Source organism: Urocitellus parryii, chromosome X, assembly GCF_045843805.1.
Source record: "Urocitellus parryii isolate mUroPar1 chromosome X, mUroPar1.hap1, whole genome shotgun sequence".
NCBI classification, from domain to species: Eukaryota; Metazoa; Chordata; class Mammalia; order Rodentia; family Sciuridae; genus Urocitellus; species Urocitellus parryii.
The window spans coordinates 109,653,176-109,667,490 of NC_135547.1; the positions used below are offsets into that span (position 1 = coordinate 109,653,176).

The following is a 14,315-nucleotide window of genomic DNA, read 5'->3' on the forward strand; positions in this document are numbered from 1 at the left end:
GGATTGAACCTCTGATACTGTGAGCACAGCAGAAACTTTGCTTCCTCCAAGTTGTTCTTGTCAGGTGTTTTACTTACAGTGATGAAAAACTGATTAACATAGCTTATTTCAATTAATTATGTGCATTTAAGATTCCTCAAAGTCTTTTCATGGTTTGATAACTATTTTAGCGTTCCATGTTATTTCATTGTCTTGGTATACCATAATTCAATTATTCTGTAACTTATAGAAGAACATCTGAATTGCTTCCTTATTTAGGCAGTTACATATAAAAGCTTCTATAAGTGCAGGTTTTTGTGGGGGTAAAAATATTCAATTTATTTGAGTAAAATAAAGAAGAATGATAGCTGAATCATATGATAATTAAGTTTCAGTTTGTAACAAACTGTCAAGCTGTCTTCTAAAGTGGATGTATCATTTTGTATCTCCAGCAGAAATGAATGAGGTTTCCTATCATACCAGGTTCTCACCAACATTTGGTGTTATCATTATTTTGGATTTTTGTTATTTTAATAGGTATATGGTCATGTCTAATTTTAATTTTCAACTCCCTAATGACATATGATATTGAGCATCTTTTCATATGTTTATTTACCATCTGTAAATCTTTGTGATGTCTATTCAGGAATTTTCCCTATTTTTCAATTAGGTTATATGTTCATCGAGTTTTCAGAGTTCTTTGCATATTTTGCAAGATAGTCATTTATCAGATGTGTGTTTTGCAAATATTTTCTCTAAGTCTATAGTTTGTTTTCTTATTTTTTTTTTAAAGAGAGAGTGAGAGAGGGGAGAGAGAGAGAGAGAGAGAGAGAGAGAGAGAGAGAGAGAGAGAGAATTTTTAATATTTATTTTTTAGTTCTCGGCGGACACAACATCTTTGTTGGTATGTGGTGCTGAGGATCGAACCCGGGCCGCAGGCATGCCAGGTGAGCGTGCTACCGCTTGAGCCACATCCCCAGCCCCTTATTTTCTTGATAACACCTTTAACAGAGGAGAAATTTTAAATTTTAATGAATTCCAGCTTATCAATTATTTCTTTCATGGTTTTTGTTTTCTGTGTTACATCTGAAAAGTTATCGATATACCTCTGGCCAACTAGGTTTCCTCGGATGCTAAAGGAGTTTTATAGTTTTGTGTTTTACATTTAGTTCTATCATTCATTTTGAGTTATTTTTTGTTTAAGTTCTATGTCTAGGTTAATTGTTTTGCATGTAGATGTCCATTTGTTCCAGCACCATTTAGAAATAAAAGTATCTTTGCTCCATCACATTGCTGGTCTTCCTTTGTTGAAGATCAATCGAGTATATTTATGTAAGTCTGTTTCTGGGTTCTCTATTCTGCTCCATTGATCTGTCTGTTATTTCACTGATGCTACACTATTTGATTATTTCAGTTTTTCAATATTGAAGTTGGATAGTGCCCCTTCCCAATTTGCTTTTCTACCTCAATGTTTTGTTAGCTAATCTAGGCAAACCCATTCCATATGAACTTTAGAATCAGTTTGCTGATAACTATAAAATACCTTGCTAGGATTTTGATTTGACTGCATTGACTCAACAGATCAAGTTCAGAAGAGTGGATTTTGCAACAATGAGTCTTTCTATTTATGTACATAAAGCATGTCTCATTTAACTACTGCTTTTATATTTTTTATCCTAGTTGTATAGATTTCCTTGTGGATACTTTATATATATATATATATATATATATATATATATATATATATATATAATTAAGTATTCTATTTGGGGGGATGCTAATGTAAATAGTAATGTATATTTTATTACACATTGCATTTGTTCATTGTCAGTGTGTAGGAAAGCAATTTGATTATGTTTATTATCCTTATATCCTGCAACCATGCTATAATCAATTTTTTTTAAGTCAACTTAGAAATTTTATTGGCTAATAGACAACTGTCACACATTCTTCTTACCACCATCGCACTATTCCTGAATTTAATTTGCAAAGGGAAGCAGAGACCAAAGAGGATTTCTTAGGTATTCAACAAAATTTGAAGAAGTGGGAAAAAATATAGTTACTGAAAAAAAAAAACATGCTTCAGTTAAGAGAGGATTTTTCTTTGTACATATTTTAAAATAGCTTTATTTTCCATTTAGGAACTGTGGAAAATACCTATTTATATTGTTTGGAAGGGTACCCCATTTCATAATAGGTAGTCTTCCAGATTCTTTTCAAATGGTCTTCACGTTTCCTATGAATTGATGCTATCTGGAAGAGCCTTCTATTCAGCTTTCTGACATCTTATCAAGAATTTGTGGAGGGGCAAGAATTCTTGCCCGATTAGTTTCCACAATGCAGCCATTTAACACCATCTCCTCCAAAATGATGTGTACTTTTTCCAAATTAAACATTATAACAAGTTCACTCACTCGGCTGAAGTACTCGTCTAAAACTTCCACAAAATTGTGGATGAATTCATAAATAGCCATCTCATTCTCAGTGTCATTAACTCCAACCACAATGAAGAGAGCTGAATTTTTCGGATATATCAGCTTAAAATCCTTATATTCAATGAAAGAATATTGTTCATTGGATCGAGAGAAACAGCTCTTTATGACTTCTGTTTCCAGAAGTGTATGTAGGCTTATTAATCTCCACATGCTCATAGTACTTAGAAAGTCAGGTCTGGCCTTGTTTATTCACCATAAGGAAAAATTTTATCATTTTTTTCCTGGCCAGTGTTTTTCCAAATACAGTTTAAAAGTTATAGCAAGGGATGGCTGTCATTGGAACCTGTGCGGCTCGGGGAATTATGGTCCTGCGATGGGCTTCCTAGAGTCCCCATCCCCCTTTCCCCCTGAAGCTTGTTCCCCAACCCTCACTAGCTACGCGGTCCAGGCTTCCTTGGGGCAGCCATTTTGGCTTTTAGTCTATAATTAATTATTAATTCCAGAGATTTTGTAATTCTTTTGTATTTTCCACATAGATAATCATGTCACCTGCAAACATAGTTTCATTTCATTCTTCCTAATATGTATAGCTTTTATTTTCCTTTCGTGTCCTTCTGTAATTGTTAGAACTTTCAATACAATGATGAAGATCAGTGGGGAGAGAGGATGTCCTTGTCATATTCCTGATCATGGCTAGAAATTTCAACTTTCTCACTATTAAGCAGTATGTTGACTGTAGGTTTTCTGTAGATGTTCTTTATGAAGTAGAGGAAGCTCTCCCACTATTCACAGTTTGCTGAGTGTCATTATCATTAATATATGTGATTTTTCTCTATCTTGTTGATGGAATGAGCTACATTAATTACTTTTGAATGCTGAGCCAGTCTTGCACACCTGAGGTAAATCCCACTTGGTCATGGTATATAATTATTTTTATAAATTATTGAATTTGATTTGCTCTTATTTTTATTTTTATATTTTTTTAATATTTATGTTTTATTTGTAGCTAGACACAATATCTTTATTTTTTATTTTTATGTGGTGCTAAGTATCGAACCCAGGGCCTCACATGTGCTAGGTGAGCACTCTACCACTGAACCACAACCCCAGCCCCTCTGCTTTACTTTTGAATTATAATTTCTCTTGGTACAGCATTATAGGCTGTTGTTTTTTTTCTCTTTCAATGCTTTGTTTTATTCCATTCTCTTCTTGCTTACACCATTTATGAGGAGAATTCAGAGGTAATTCTCATGCTTGCTCCTTTGTTTTTTGTTTGTTTGCATTTATGCTACTTGGTGTTCTGAGGTTTCTGGATCTGTGGGTTCAATGTCTGCCATCAATTTGGGGAAAATTCTCAGTGATTACTGCTTAATATTTTACTTCTATATCCTTCTCTCTATTCTTCTTTTGGCATACCCATTACAAATATATTATACCTTCTGTAGTTGTCTCAGAGCATAGTTCTTGGCTATTCTGTTCATTTTTTTTTACTTTATTTCTGTTTTAAGTTTTAGAAGTTTGTGTTTTTATCTCATATTTTAGTCAGATTTTTCAATTTTAAGGAGGAAAAGTTTGTGTTGGGCCTCACAGTTTCAGCAGTCACAGTCCATAGATGGCCACCTCCACTCCTCAGGGCTCAAGGTGAGGGTGACCATCAAGGCAGAAGAGTGTGGTGGATGAAAGTGGCTCAAGACATCACACCAGAAAGCAGAGATAGAGAGAGAGAGAGAGAGAGAGAGAGAGAGAGAGAGAGAGAGAGAGAATTCTCTGCTCAAAAAGGACAAAATATATATCCCCATAGGCAAGCATCTGAGTACACATCCAGAGGAGTTATAATTAGATCTTGAAGAGGTATCGGAATACCCATGTTCACTGTAGCATTATTCTTAACAGCCAGGATATGGAAGCAAACTAAGTGTCCATAAGTGGATAGATGGAGAAAGAAAACGAAGCAGACACGTGCAATGGAATATTATTCAGCCTCTAAAAAGGGAAAAAATCCTGTCATTTGCAACAACATGGATGAACCTGGAGGACATTATGCTAAGTGAAAAGTGTAACAACAGATACTGCCTGCTGTCAACCACATGAAGAAACCAAAATAGTCAAATTCACAGTAAAGAGTAGGGAGTTGCTGGAGGCTGATAGGGTGGGGGCACAATCTACTAAAACAGAACATGTGTACTTTGACTCAGCAATTCCACTCGTCCATATATACCCAAGAGGAAAACACACATATTCACCAAAGACACCTACTAGTAGAACATTCATAGCAGCAGTGTTCTTAATAGCCCCCAAACTGGAACCCTACCCCAACACCTGTCAACAACATAATAAACTGTGGGATGTTTATAAGATGAAATGCTTTGTATTGGGGCTGGGGATGTGGCTCAAGCGGTAGCGCGCTCGCCTCGTATGCGTGCGACCCGGGTTCGATCCTCAGCACCACATACCAACAAAGATGTTGTGTCCGCCGAGAACTAAAAAATAAATATTAAAAATTCTTTCTCTCTCTCTCCCCTCTCTCACTCTCTCTAAAAAAAAAAAAAGAAATGCTTTGTATTGGAAATGAGTAAATTAAGTATGACAATAAGAGGAATCTCACAAACATAACAGCAAAAGAAGCCACTCAGGAAGAGTGTGCATGATTCCCTTTGTAAAAAGTTTGGAAACAGGCAAAGTTGATTGACTCTGTAAGAAGTCAGGATAGTGGTTAGCTACCTTGAAGGAAACATTAGTCACTGGGAGATGACACAGGGGCTTTGGGTACTTGTAATCTTCTGTTTCTTGACTTGAGGCTGATTACATGGGTATATTTAGTTTACAAAAATTCATCAAGGTATGCTTTTATAATTTGTATACTTCTCTATGTATCTGTTATACCTCATTAAAAAGTTTTAAAACATAAAAAAGGATGAAATATATATCCCCATAGGCAGGCCTCCAGAGCCCCATCTCCTCTAGCCACCCCCTACCTGCCTACAATCACCACCCAGTTAATCCCTATCCAGGGATCAATGCATTGATTAGTTTAAGGCTCTCAGAACTCAATCATTTTACCTCTAAACTTTCACTTCTCACACATGAGCATTTGAAGAACATCTAATATCTAAACCATATCCTCAGGCTCAGATATCCTTTCTTCAGCCATCTCTAGGCCACAAATTATCCCATCAAATATATAAGTCAATTATTTTAGTGTTTTTATCTTATATGACTTTTTAATTCTTATAATTTCCATTTCTCTGCTTGTAATCTCTATATGTATGTTATCTACTTTTACATTAAAGTCCTTAACATAATATTAATAGATTTTTTTAAACCCTGGTTTGATATTTCTATTATTTCTGTTATGTATGACTCTGGATGTTATGCTAATCCAGTCTGTTCAAATTCTGTGAAAGTTTTTGCTCTTTAGTGCCTTATAATTTTTTGTTGAAAAACAAACATGATGCACTGGATACAACAAACTGTAATAAGCTGGTCTTCAATACTGATAAAGTGGGGAGAGATAACATTTTCTATATTCCTATGAGCAGGTCTCAGTTTTTTGGTAAGCCAATGTCCCTGAAATATGAACTTCACCAGGGACCTCAGTGTTTTTTCCTCTGGAGGTGGAACAAGATAACTGAAGGAAGCTGGAGTCAGATATATCCACATTTGTGAAAGACTAAAGGAAACTACAGTTGGCCTTTTCCCTTCTAATTGAAAGGTTAGGCTCTAATATAATCCCAGAAGATTAGGCTTCAGTATAATAACTTTTCTGAGGGAAGGCCTTGGTAAGAATAACAGAATATCTAGCATATTTGAAAATGATTACTTTCCCCTATCCCCTGCTGGAAACAGTGGGATTTTTCTCTCTAATATTCACTATAAGGACATAACAGAGCTCCCAGTATTAAAACTCACAAAATTATGAGGAACCTTCTAATACTGAGTGCCCCTGGAGGTTTTATCTTCCAGACTTATCCACACTGAGCCTCTAGCAATTCATCAATTACAGTTCAGATTTTTGCTCATAGATTTATGTTATGGTAATTTGTGATTCTCTGCAACAATCAACTCATCTATCCAATTTTAGAAGCAGTTTTTTATCCTGTGACCTCACTTCTTTGATAGAGCTAAGAAGAGTTGATGAATTTTCCTTTCATTCAACTTTTTACCTGATGTAAGGAAAGAGTAAAATCATCTAAACTCACTGTATACTGGATCTGGAAACATATTTAGACATTCCTTTTTGGTATAAAAACATTAATGAAAAAAATATGGGCTTAGTATAATGTTTCTTTCTCTAGGAGGATATTTGAATTTTTCAGCCCATGAGTATGTGAGCACTGTTAATCTGAGAATTTTTATCCAAATTGTTAGAGCTCCATACTACCATTAGAAAATCTAGTTTACTATTATTCTTCAGGGGTAGGACTTGGACATATCAGTTGTCACTGAGTATATTAATGGATTCACTACATTAAGAAGGCTATGGGCTCTGTCTTTTACTATTTTCCCATGAGGTTAACTAAACTATTGCTTCAGTTCTCAGATTTTTTCCCAAGAACAGAAAATGCCTTCAACTTGAGAGAAGTTTTGAGAGATCAGTTTATCTTTCTGTGTTTACAGTTTTCCCTAGAGTTTCCTGAGTGTGCCGCTATCTATTTGCTGTTATTTTTTTAATTTGAGAAGTTTTTTTTAATTATTTAGTTGTTCAGAAGGGAGAATTGGTTATGTTACCTAGTTTTCTGTTTTTAGAAATAAAAATTTCAACAACATTGTTTTTAATATTATATTTTCAACAAGCAATTATTTCAGATATGAACAATATTTTAGGGAAAGCCCTTACTACAGTTTGGTGGGGGCATTGTCAGGGGTTGGGTCTCAGAGGATTGGCCTCATTATCTCTTCATGCATTTACAAGGAAGAAGAGCATATCTCATTAATCATCCTCTCAGTTTAATGCCTGAAAATATTGGCCCTGAAAAAAGGAATCTAAGGGAGGGAGGAGCAGGCGGAGAGAGAGAGATTTTTCAAAGAAAATTAGACCTTAAACTTAAACCATTTGGGTCCTGATGTCTACTTGGATGTAGAGGGTATAGATGTGAATCATTTATTTTTCTGAAACCAACTTGATTGCAGCAGAGAACACAGCAAATCTAAGCAAAATACCTTTCCCCTTGTGCATGGCAAAATATACACTCTTGTGAGTTTTTCCTTCAAAATTTGAAGGATAAAAAGTAATTTGAGCCTTTCTCAGTCAAATTCATTCTTAATTTCAGCTCAGGAGTTTCCAAGTTAAGAAAAATATATGGGCTGTTCATTGTTTTATTGAAGAGAAATTAAATTCTGTTTATAGGATTTTATGGCAAATATGCATTTTATTTTAACCCTCATTCTTAAAACCTGGATATTTGAAGAATGAAAGAATACCAAATGAAATTATTGAAATTTAATTCAGACAATGTTCAATGACCCATATAATAAGCAATCAGAAATAAACAAGATTTTGATTTCTTCTAAATGTTCAAGCATGTAATTTTTAAAAGTCATTTTAAAATCTAAATTATTTGATAGCAATTGAGCTCTAATTGCTCAAAAGAATATTCTAACTCTGTTATTAAAGAAATCAATGATTGCCTGAGGTGGATAGATATAATTTAAATCTATACAAATTAGTTATCATTGATCCAGTTGACACTTGGTACATTTTAATTTTAATTTTTCTTGTTTATTAGCTAAAGGCAGTTTACATGAATTTATAATCATGACTCATGATGCACACCAATTGCATTTCTAAACAAATGACATTGATTAATATTGTATAAGAATCATCACTGTTTTACATTTGTATAAGTGAATACACTGATATTTTTAAAGAAAAAATGAGTTAATCTTTATGAAGAATTTGTATTCATAAAGATTGAATGTTGTATTTTTCACAGCATATGATGATATTTTAAGAAATGTTTCCATCAATTGACATGATTGAAGCTTTTGTTGTTCAATTTTTGGATTTCTTTATTTATTCAAGAAGTTTCATTCTGTATGGAATTTGTCATTATTCTCATCACAGGGAATATTGAAAAACAACTGGAACTACTTTTTCAACTGATGATAACTGGAGAATTCTCTTAGTTTTTCAACACTGTGATAAAACACCTAATGATTTACAAGGAATAAAGATTCATTTTGGCTCACAACTTCAGGTTTCAGTCCTTGGTCACTTGGCCCAGTTGCTTGGGGTCTGTGGTGGCACAGTACAGCACAATGGCAGGAATGTGTGGTGAAGAAAGAGTGTTCACTTCAAGGTATCTGGTAAGCAAAGAAGGGGCAGGTGTCTTAATATCCCTTCAAGGACATGCCTCCAACGATCTAACTTCCTTCTACTAGGTACATCCTCCTAAATGTTGCACTTCCTCCCAATAGAACCTTGTTTGGTGACCATTTTAGCATATATTTTAGCATATAGACCTTTGGGGGACATTTAAAATCCAAATTATGGTAGATGTAGGAGATAATGGAGCATGATTTCTGGAGGTTGCCTGTGTCACTGAAACATAGGGTAACTCCTAAAGATGCTCTGTGCACCCACTGGTTGGAGATATTAAAGAACTCAAGCAAAAGTAAGTCCCTTCCTCCATGTGGAATATGAGTTTTTACCACAAAGACTAGATGGTATTTATGGAACAACAAATATAACATTGCTTTGTAGTTTGAGAGAATAGATTCATCTTTTAGCTCTATACTTAACAGCTGGATGAAGAAGCCTTGCTTGCTTATCTATAATATGAAATCCCAACTATTTCTGCCTCACAGACACCTTATAGGGACCAAGATATAATATAATGGAGGAAGGTTTTTGTTTAATTGGAAAATTAGCATATGACCTAGTAATTATTCATAATGTAAGACCAAATGAAATAAGTAAGAAATAGAAATCAAAACAAATTGTGCTGTGGGAACTATTAAGGGAATTGTTAATGTTGTAAGTAGGACTAATTAACTTTAAAGAATTCAGAAAGTGAATGAGGTGAGAAATGATGCTTTACTAGTAGAATTTGGTCATATTTTATGTTCACAAGTTCAATGTAACTGTGCACGGATTTGAATTTTATCTAAGATTGTTGATTTGAGTATAGGAGTCAAGGGTGTTCAGTTTTGATGGTATTTTGATGGAACGTTCACTTTTTCTAGTATCTTTCCTTTATACATGCAAGATAATTTGTGAATTTTATCTACATGAAAGTAATCATCTACCTGATAAAAGCCTTAAGGGCATTCTAAGTCTTAAATTTGCCAAAGGCTTTTACTTATCTTTATCCTTTGTAAAGAGATTAACTAGAAATTGGACATAAGAAAATGGAAATGCATTTGATGAACTTAACTTTCATATCTCCAATCTCAAATGACATGATGATTTTCTACTAGGAATCAACAAAATATAAAAATTTCATGTTGCTCTCTTTCACCATAATTTTTCAAATATATAATGTACCTAAAAGGCACATAGCATTAAAATTTTGCCTATAGGCAAAATAGTCTTAACATATATGTATAGAAATGAGGTTTGGCACTGCTGTTTGGAAAGGCAAGGTATAAGATGGAATATAATGAAGGCATTTGAAGAATAGATTGCATTCAAGGAAGAAATTAAGGTAAGAAGCAATAAAATTAGTTATCATGGATCAGGTTAAAACTCATGAAATAAAAAGAAATAAGAAATAAAAGATGTAACATATGGAAAAAGTAAAGAGAGATACATATAGCATAAGTAAGGTCAGCATGACTACATTGTGAATCTATGAGTAAAATTAATAGATTTTTCAAGGACTAGCATTGTAACCTTCATAATCTGCTACCTGGACTGCTGCAATTGTCCCTCACATCTGCTTTTGTCAAGATGCATTTATTCTTCACAAAATAAGATTCTGCCTCTTCTCAAGTTTTACAGTGTGTGTGTGTGTGTGTGTGTGTGTGTGTGTGTGTGTGTGTGTGTGGTTTAGGTACTGGGGAGTGAACTAGAGATGCTTTACCACTGAGCTGAATCCCCAGCCCTTGCTATTTTTTTTGAGAGAGGGTCTTTCCAAGTTGTCCAGGCTAGTCTCACCTTGTAATCTTCCTGCCTCAGTCTCTCAAGTAGCTGGAATTATAAGCATTTGCCATTGTGCTGGGCTTCTATATTTTTTAAAATTTCATTCAAATTCCTCATTCTAGTTTTCAAAGTCACCTGTTATAGGCCCTATCTAAAATTTTACCCAGAGGTTTGCCTCTTGATCTCAGCTTTAACAAAACTGTCCTTCTGTTTTGTTCCCTAAAAACACCAAGTTTGTATCCAACTTTGAGCCTTTGCATTAGTGTGTACCTGAATTTGAAATGCTTTTCCCTTTTTACCTCATGGCTGATTTCTTCTTACCATTTAGATCTCACATGTTCCTAGAGGGGTTTCCTTGACCATTAATTCTGAAACAGTTACCCAATACCTGCAAAATCTTCCTATTTAATTACAGTAACAGAAATCATGACTAATTGAAACTTACTTGATTCCTTGTTATTTGCATTTTCTTCACCACTTAAATATACACTTCATAAAAGCAGGGACTTTTTTTTATCTTGTTCACCAGTATTACTACAGAACTTATAATAATATTGGGCACATAGGTGATATTTGACAAATATTTGTTAAATGAATGAATTGATATTGGAAAGGTGAAAATACTGCTTAGAGATTTATCTTCAAAATTAGCCAAATTTAGAGTGATCTTATAAAACCCAGAGGTTATTGAAAAAAATAAGGGTATAAGGCAATGAGAATCTGTACTATTTGCTCGTAGTCCTTTAAGAAATTAATGACAGCTAATGGTCTTTATAAATTTGAATATGTATATTAAAATTATCTATAATTTCTGTGGACTTTCAGATTCTATATCATGTCCCCATAGCTCCATAGACTCTTGAATTAATAAAAAGTACAAGTCTGTCCTCTACCCTTTTTGATGGGGATGGAAAGTAAAAGAAAAATTTGAATGATATATTAAGGAAAAAAAGCATTCAGATCACTAATGTGATGGACAGTGAGAACAACACTGGCATTAAAGTATTGATCTGAGAAATGCCCCTGATATTTAGAGGATGGTACTGAATTTTGTGACCAATTGGCAATTAGAAAACAGAAATGTTGTTGGAAATCTAGACTAGGGAGATAGTTTAGGTAGTTAGTAAAAATAATTATTGGAATTGTGAGACATTTTTCTTATGGAGTTGATATATAGAATAATATACATTTGGGGAATAAAAAGAATAACAATTAAAAGAAAAGGACCTTGAAATATAGGATAGAATTGGGATTATATATTGTCACAAAAATGAAAGACTAAGAAACTTAAAGACTGTTAAGAGGTACTGCTCAAGTACCATGGCAGAACTTGACACTTGTGCAATAAATTGAATAATGCACCAGTAGGCAGGGCAACAACTGCTCTTGTTGATCAGTAGGTCTCAAGGGGATAATATCCTTTTTCTCTTATATTGAGTGCCATAAGGGCTACAAAGCAAAAACAAGTGAAATGAATGAGAGACATGATGTTTCCAAGGAGTTTGTGGATAAGTGAAAATTCAAGGGACAGGTAAAAATAAAGATATGTGCTGAGGGTCTATTTGAGGCAGAGTAGGGTGATCTCATTTAATAAATCAGAACCAACAGGAGTCAGGTACAGAGAAGGAAAAACAACTGACCCAGAGAACAGAATTATTGATAGGAATCAACTTTCTATTTTACTGCCCCACTTTCTCCTTTTTTGTGTGTGGGTGGGGGTGTTTCAGGATATCAAATATTGAAAAACAATCAGATATCTGGAAACTCCATGATATTGAGCAAAGAAATAAGGAAGTTTCCAACTTGGAAAAATAAGGAGGGGCTTTAAAAAAGCAGGTTTTGTGTGGTATCAGATGGAAAAGTATAGATTATATGTTCCCATCATAGCTCTTCCTGGTGCTATTGCTATATAAAAATGATGCAAGAATTTCCCCAAAATTGTGAAGTAGATAATGAAAATTAACCTGCCAATAACTAATCATCTAAAAATAACAAATAATACCTAACCAAATAAAAAAGGAATAAAATATCTCCTTCAAGGCTGAAAATATCTGACTGAAGTGAAGAATGGAGGACCAAAGACACAAATCTTTGGGGTATCTTTTATTCCTCCTGGGCAAGCAACAAACAATTAAAAAATAAATTTTTAAAATATGTCCTATATTATGATATTCAAATGTCCAATAGACATAATAAATGGGTTTTGAACTCATTAATGTCATCAGTGAAATGCAGATTAAAATATGAGATATTGTTGCATTACTAGAATAGCTAATATCAGAATTGTTATTGATATAACATTTTAACAAAATTATGAAAAACATGAAAATTCTCATATATTATTATTTGTCACTTTTGAAAATAGCATTTTTGCTTAGCATTTCCTCTGTAGAAACTTAACTAACAGAAATGCATGTGTATGAATATCAATACACCAGGACATGAATGTTCATACCCATTACTCATTATAGTCAAGTTACTGGAAGCAACAAAAACATTCATCAATAGTACAACAACTGAAACAAAAATTATTGTATGTTCATTCAGTGTAATAATAAAGAGTAATGAAACAGGACAAAGGAATACATGAAACTCACATTTATAATGTTGAGTGAAAGAAGGAAGATAGAAAAATTATATGACATACAATTTAATGAGTATAAATTTTGAGGCCCAAGAAAATATAGGGATGCATTTTTGTTTAGTAAAGGTGTAAGGAATAAAATGAAAGTAATTATTATGAGAATCAGGAGAGTGATGTGTGGGTACAGAGATACATCTGGGTCATGGTCATGATCCAAATCTGGAGAGAAGAGTGGTATTAGGGTACTTGTTTTGCTTTGTGTTATATAACTGAACTGAGCTGTACATTTTTCTTCAGTTTTATCATGGTTATTACGTTATGATAATAAATTTTTAAAGGTAAGCAAGATGAAAAGTGTTATCATGTTACAAAAATGGAGAAAATTATCTTGAGGGTCTATCATATTTTTGTCCTTTATATTAGTGAAAGCTTAATCTATTTCTACAAATAGCAAGAAACCAGGAGAGCCATGCATATTTCTATTCTACTAATGAAAAAAGTGAAGCCTAGCATTTTCAATATAAACTCAATACTATATAAACTAGATGAAAGTGAGAATCAGATTTTCTGCTTAATATATATATTATATTTAAATATTTATTGTATAATATATTCTTATATACTATTTATTACATATAATCATTATGCTACATATAATATATAGTACATACAGCACATATATTATATATACCATTCTCTATATGTGTGTGTGTGTGTGTGTGTGTGTATGTGTGTGTGTGTATATATTTTTTTTCACTTCACTGTTACTTTTGCTAAAGTCTTATTGGGATGGAATTTAAATTTGAGTATTATAAAACTTGGAAGATTAAATAAACTCTCTTCCCTGGGAAAAAATATTTATGCCGCAAATCATTTCCTATGACAAATAGATTAATATCTTGAAATAGAATTTTAAAGATATATTTTTGTTAATTTTTCTGTGAAACTTTTTTTCCATTAGAAGTTAATATATATCATGAAATCTCTTCACTTAGTAAATCTGTTCAGAAATAATGGATGTGCAAACTGTCAAATGATGAACATGAGTTAAATGTGGGCTTTTAAGTAAGTGTATGAATTAATATCTTTGTTCACATCAACGGGCAAGATTTTACAACTAACTTTCATGACTCCTTGCATTTGTAAGTATCAACATGTAAAATATGAGAGGAAGGCATATATATGCCATATATTTAGTTATATGTTTTCACTTTATGATTAAAAATATTTCTCA

The 14,315-nt window shown here is 33.4% G+C and overlaps 1 pseudogene; it reads right to left on the reverse strand.

The window, feature by feature from the left end:
* Positions 1 to 2,130: 2,130 nt before the first annotated feature.
* On the reverse strand, positions 2,131 to 2,786 carry LOC113176150 (AP-4 complex subunit sigma-1 pseudogene; annotated as a pseudogene).
* Positions 2,787 to 14,315: the final 11,529 nt, after the last annotated feature.